We start from the raw sequence: 7,385 nt of genomic DNA, 5'->3' as shown, positions 1-7,385 counted from the left end.
CTGCTGCCTTGGCTAATATTTATAATACTAGTCACAAGGCCCATTTAATAATCGGTGGTAGGTTGCACAGTGCACACACCACACAGTAAATACTTTGTTGTAGTCTATAAAACAGATGGAAACAACTTGGTATGCTTCTGTTTCTCAAAACTCACAGTGCTCCTCAACTATTTCTAAAGCCAGCCTGCATGTAAGGCAATTGTCTTTCCATACAAGGCTGCACTCTTCACTGAAAGATCTTTAACAGGACCTTGTTAGTATGCTGGATCAAAGCAATTGTTTGGTTATTTCCACAGTAAGTTGTATCACCCTTCTTGAACAGTGGTATGAAGACTGCTCTTTTCCAATCTTTTGTCAGGTGGATGTCTTCCAAATTTCTAGCTAAGATTTGTGAGCATCTGCCTTACATAAATATGTAAAAACAATAGCAACCTGCAAAAGCCAAGCATCCAGCCTTTGTGATTCATAATTGTGCCCCATTGTTCATTTTGAGCTTGTTTCATTTCACCGCACAGAAGAAATGGAAAGATTTTTTCTGTATATTAAACTTGCCCGATAAACAGGTGCAATCCCAAAGAAATGGAACATTCACTGGCATGTGTCATATTCCCTCTTAATTAAAAATCAATGTTTTAGTAATTAAGTTAATATAAAATCAAAAACTGCTACCAAAGTTTAAGGTGCTATATTAGAGAAATGTCAGTCAGATTGATGTCTGTGCAGAAACAGGGTCCCTTGAGTTCTTATGGCAGCAGGAGACATCTTTTTACAAGGCTGATTTGCACATGGACAAATAATAAATGTATGAGTGACGGTATTTATTCTACTAAAGCCAATGCAACAAGGCTTATATTAAAGACATGGCTGAGTTTTATTGTTAAAAAGGGCTTGTCTTGGCTATAACTTAAATCCTTCAGCAGACGATATTCCTGTATAATATGGAATAATAGATGTGCTAGAGTTTGGAATCCAGCTACAGTCATCTAATACAGCAGTAAGATAGTTACAGTCAGCTCGAGCTGTGGGTTTTGCTTTTCAAGTGTTTGCAGCGCTAAGCCTCATACACATGCTAGATGGTCCTCAGCTGAGGGCAGCCAGTCAGGTGCGTCCCGGTCAAGAACCTAGCATGCACATGGGCGGGTGACATTGATCATGTGTGTGTACATGTGTGTAAAAGCAGCAGAAAGTGAGGAGGAAAAACATGCTTTCTCTCCATGGAGCATGCCTTTCGAAAGAGCTGCCAGAAATCACAGAAGCCCAGCTTCAAGATTCAGATAGGCCACTCTACTTTGTTTATATGTTTATGCTATTACTTACTATTACAATTATTATTATGTTATTTAACAGCTGAGCTGACAGCCTCTGGTAAATGACATGTATATCTGCTCTAGGTCCCCAACCTGGGGTCCAACCTGGGGTCCGTGGCCCACTGGTGGTCCGTGGTCAGTTTTCTGGGGGGCCACGGCGGATCTGGCCTTTCTCCCTCTCCCGCGGCCGCCGCTCCTGTTACCTTATGAGCGGGTGGCCGCTTCCTTCTATTCACCATTTAGCCGCTCTCCTTTTTGCAGCAGCTTCAACAGCATTGTGTCACACGGCTGCTGAAAGGAGGAAGGAAACGGCAGCGGTTCCCATGGTAACGGTAATGCATATCGCCGCTACAGGAAGCCGCTGCCCTGCTTCCTTCCTCCTTTGCAGCAGCCGTGTGACGCGCTGCTGTAATAGGAGATGCGGCGAAGAGGAGAGCGGATACGGACAAGTGGCCGCCAGCCCATAGGTAACCGGAGCGGCGGCCGCCGGTGGTGGTGGGCACTACCTACCCATACTAGGGCGTATTACTGGGCACTATACTAGCTCTATACTGGGCACTATACTAGCTATACTGGGCACTATACTGGCTATATACTGGCCACTATACTAGCTATATACTGGGCACTATACTGGCTATATACTGGGCACTATACTAGCTATACTGGGCACTATACTGGCTATATACTGGCCACTATACTAGCTATATACTGGGCACTATACTAGCTATATACTGGGCACTATACTAGCTATACTGGGCACTATACTAGCTATATTCTGGCCACTATACTAGCTATATATACTAGCTATATACTGGGCACTATACTAGCTATAATGGGCACTATACTGGCTATATACTGGCCACTATACTAGCTATATACTGAGCACTATACTGGCTATATACTGGGCACTATACTAGCTATACTGGGCCCTATACTGGCTATATACTGGCCACTATACTAGCTATATACTGGGCACTATACTAGCTATACTGGGCACTATACTAGCTATATACTGGGCACCATACTAGCTCTATACTGGGCACTTTACTAGCTATATACTGGGCACTATACTAGCTATATACTGGGCACTATACTGGCTATATACTGGGCACTATACTGGCTATATACTGGGCACTATACTAGCTATACTGGGCACTATACTAGCTATATACTGGGCACTATACTAGCTATATACTGGGCACTATACTAGTAGCTATATACTGGGAACTATACTAGTAGCTATATACTACTGGGCACTATACTGGCTATATACTGGGCACTATACTGGCTATATACTGGGCACTATACTGGCTATATACTGGGCACTATACTGGCTATATACTGGGCATTATACTAGATATACTGGGCACTATACTAGCCATACTGGGCACTATACTAGCTATATACTGGGCACTATACTAACTATACTGGGCAACTAAACTCCCTAAACTGGCAACTATGCTAGCTATGCAGCCGCACATCAGCCCCCCGCCACACGAACCCCCCCCCCCCCCCCCCCCTCCCGGTTCCCGGGGAAAAATTTGGTCAGAAAGCGGTCCCCGGGCCGGAATAGGTTGGGTACCCCTGCTCTAGATGACAGTTAAGACAGAGCAGCAGGATGCAATTCACAACCTCATAGCCAACATTTGTATAATATATCTATGTTGCAACAATGTGTTGTTTTTCGTTTGCAAAGTTGTTCATTGAAAAAAAATGCCATTAAGAGATATTACAATCATGTATTCATTCACATCAAATAGACATACATGGCATACATAAATAAGAAAAAACATCTTTAGATGGCGAGACCTCAAATGGAGTAAAGCCAGAACTGGCTTGCAGTAGCCTAAAAAAAGAGGTAAAAACAACAAATTGCTCCAGCTTAGGCAAGCATGCAGTCAGAAAATGCTGACAAAATATGCAGTAAATTGTTACAACTAAGTAGAAGGTCGAAGGACCAATAGATAGACCAATCCCACTCAATCAAATTGAAATTTTTCACTAGTCGATGAAATGGCGTGGGCCAACCTATAGGTATGCATAAGCAGGTCAACTCTGTGTTCAAATTGTGGAAAGAGAAAGGTGGTGACTTCCAATTTAATGCAACAACCCACTAGGCAGCCAGTATACACGCAGTGTAAAGTCTACTAAATGCACTAGGAACTTCCGGGGCATAAGTATATAAAGGGGCCTGAACTGGGGTGTAAGACACTAAGACAGTGGTAGCTTCTTAAAGACATTATAAACTTCCATCCAGGATGATTGTGCAATAGTACATTCCCAAAAGGCATGCAGGAGACTGCCTGCGACACCACAACCGCTAAAACACAGAGGGGAGTGGGTCGGAAAGATCCTATGCAATTTTAAAGGGGTATTATACCATCTCATCATATGCTTAATAGCGGTATCCCTAAGGCATGAGGAAGGACAGGTCTTCCTAATCCTTTTCAAATATAGCAGTCCATTGTTTATCAGTGAGTGCTACCCTCAGCTCAGTCTCCCAGTCCTGCAAGTATTTAGGTTTGGGGTCGGCCTAAGCCACCATCATTTCATCATAGAGAGAGGAAATTATGCCTTTACCCAAGGAGCTGCCACCACAAAGACTATCAACCAAAAGGGAGCATCTGACCTCCTGCCGACACCTACAGACCACAGAAAGTGCCACATTTGCCAGAATCGAAAGTATCTTGGAATATCCTTAGTAAATCTCGCAAACAGTGAAGAGGCGGCACACAAAAGGCTTGCTATTTAAAGCATATATTGATGGAGCAACACTTAGTAAATCTCAACTGTTCAAAAGAAATGATCAAGTCACTGATCAAAAATTCCTTGGCCAAGCGCATATCATTACCCTCCACTCAAAAAAGCCAGGATCCTCAAGTGCAGGGGCAAAATCAGGATTACCAGTCAGGCGTATATGGGACAGGAGGGGGGGGGGGGGGGAGTGAAAATATCTGGGACTCTTTCTAATGCAATGCCCAGAATTCCATTTTAAGGAGGGTGCTCCCAAATACAAAATACAGGATATAGTGTAAGGCCCAGTTCACATTTGCATTTTTTCATGGAACTAGCCATATGGATCCGGCCATTAGGATCAGGTAAAAACTGTCATTTTTTACAGCCAATGTGCTGTAAAATGTTCGTTTTCTATTTGTTCCTACGTAGCTGCAAAACGGTCTGGGAAATTGGGTCCTCCTGCTGCATTTTTTTGTCCGTTGAACGGAACAGGCAATGGATTCGTACAAGCAGAATGGATGTGAACAGATCCATTTGTTTAACATTGGATCCGTTCGCATATCGGTCCATTTGTACAGTATACGTTCCGTTCACTGCTAGTGTGAACCGGCCTAACTGAACACCTTACATTATTCTAATGCCAAGCCTCATTCCACAGTTACTAGGGGAAGACTTGGATAACTGAAAAACATACATACATTTATTTCATTCAGGAGTGCTTAGATGTAAACACTCATCGACACATTAATATAAGATATAGATATTATCTGAATCACTAGTAAGGGGACAAAATATTGTCAGAGAAAATCATACATATCTATTGCCAGCATTATGCAGTAGCAAAGGCAATTATTCTGATGAAATACTATTAGTCACACAATACAATAGGTAACACTCATCTATAAATGTTTTTTCCTTTACGGAAAATGAATTGGCATAAGCTATATAAGGCCATATAGTGCAGAGTATTTCATGACTGTAGAAAAAATACAGAATGACATTCATTGGCAAAACCAAGGAGATTGGGGCCCCAGTGCAAGTCTTACATGGAGCCCCAAGCTCCTTAGTTACGCCTCTGAATGTCATTTTGTGCTTAGAAGAAGGCTTGTTAGCTGAAAGCTTACTTTCTATTTACCACTAAATTGGCCAATAAATGGTATCATGCTGATTCAAAACTGTATTCTTACACAATACATACATAGACATATGATTGTGGTAGGGATTAGATTGTGAGCCCTGTAATAAATATTTGTTGGTTGCTATGGGCAACAACACTACACCTTTGTTCGGCATCATACCATAACTTGACACTCATCACAGCAACAGCACAGGATATAGAACTGCTAAAGCTGGCCACTAACGGTCCAATTTCTAGCGAAAATTCGTTCGAGCGATCAGAAATTCTGATCGGACGAAAAATCGTTCACTACACCATCAACTAACCAATCATTGCTTCCTATCTATCACGACCACCAAGAAAATCCAAATTTTCGTTCGACGAAAATACATTCGGGCGACACTTTTTTCACTCGTTCATAATCGATTGTGTCCACCAATGGAGATTATTTACAACCAATCCGATCAGAATTTCTGCTCACTCGAACGATTTTTTCGCTTGAAATTGGACAGTTAGTGGCCAGCTTTAGACGTTGTCTAAAGCTGGCCACTAACGGTCCAATTTCTAGCGAAAAATCGTTCTCGAGCGATCAGAAATTCTGATCGGAAGTGAAATATTTTAACCACTTGAGGACTACAGTCTTTTCGGCCCAGAGCCTTTTTTTCCATTCAGACCACTGCAGCTTTCACGGTTTATTGCTCGGTCATACAACCTACCACCTAAATGAATTTTACCTCCTTTTCTTGTCACTAATACAGCTTTCTTTTGGTGCTATTTGATTGCTGCTGCGAGTTTTAGTTTTTATTATATTCATCAAAAAGACATGAATTTTGTCAAAAAAAGGACTTTTTTAACTTTCTGTGCCGACATTTTTCAAATAAAGTAAAATTTCCTATACATTTGAGCGTGAAAGTTATTGTGCTACATGTCTTTGATAAAAAAAAAAACATTCAGTGTATATTTATTGGATTGGGTAAAAGTTATAGCGTTTACAAACTATGGTGCCAAAAGTGAATTTTCCCATTTTGAAGCATTTCCGACTTTCTGCCCACCTGTCATGTTTCATGAGGTGCTAAAACTCCAGGATAGTATAAATGCCCCCCAAATGACCCATTTTGGAAAGAAGACATCCCAAAGTATTCACTGAGAGGCATAGTGAGTTCATAGAAGATTTTATTTTTTGTCACAAGTTAGCGGAAAATGACACTTTGAGACAAAAAAACAAAACAAAGTTTCCATTTCTTCTAACTTGCGACAAAAAAAAATGAAATCTGCCACGGACTCACTATGCTCCTCTCTGAATACCTTGAAGTGTCTACTTTCCAAAATGGGGTCATTTAATGGGGGTGTGTTCACTGTCCTGGCATTTTGGGGGTGCCTAATTGTAAGCACCCCTGTAAAGCCTAAAGATGCTCAATGGACTTTGGGCCCCTTAGCGCAGTTAGGCTGCAAAAAAGTGCCACACATGTGGTATTGCCGTACTCAGGAGAAGTAGTATAATGTGTTTTGGGGTGTATTTTTACACATACCGATGCTGAGTGGGAGAAATATCTCCGTAAATGACAATTTTTTTGATTTTTTTTTACACACAATTGTCTATTTACAGAGATATTTCTCCCACTCAGCATTGGTATGTGTAAAAATACACCCCAAAACACATTATACTACTTCTCCTGAGTACGGCGATACCACATGTGTGGCACTTTTTTGCACCCTAACTGCGCTAAGGGGCCCAAAGTCCAATGAGTACCTTTAGGATTTCACAGGTCATTTTGCGACATTTGGTTTCAAGACTACTCCTCACGGTTTAGGGCCCCTAAAATGCCAGGGCAGTATAGGAACCCCACAAATGACCCCATTTTAGAAGAAGACACCCCAAGGTATTCCGTTAGGAGTATGGGGAGTTCATAGAGATTTTTTTTTTTGTCACAAGTTAGCGGAAATTTACACTTTGTAAAAAAAATATACAAATCAATTTCCGCTAACTTGTGACAAAAAATAAAATCTTCTATGAACTCATCATACACCTAACAGAATACTTTGGGGTGTCTTCTTTCTAAAATGGGGTCACTTGTGGGGTTCCTATTCCTGTCATAGAAGATTTTTTTTTGTCACAAGTTTGTCACAAGTAGCGGAAATTGATTTTAATTGTTTTTTTTTCACAAAGTGTCATTTTCCGCTAACTTGTGACAAAAAATAAAATCTTCTATGAACTCGCCATACTC

Source organism: Hyperolius riggenbachi, chromosome 2, assembly GCF_040937935.1.
Source record: "Hyperolius riggenbachi isolate aHypRig1 chromosome 2, aHypRig1.pri, whole genome shotgun sequence".
Taxonomy (NCBI): Eukaryota; Metazoa; Chordata; class Amphibia; order Anura; family Hyperoliidae; genus Hyperolius; species Hyperolius riggenbachi.
The sequence above is the reverse complement of the archived record's forward strand: the minus strand, read 5'-3'. Positions refer to the sequence as shown.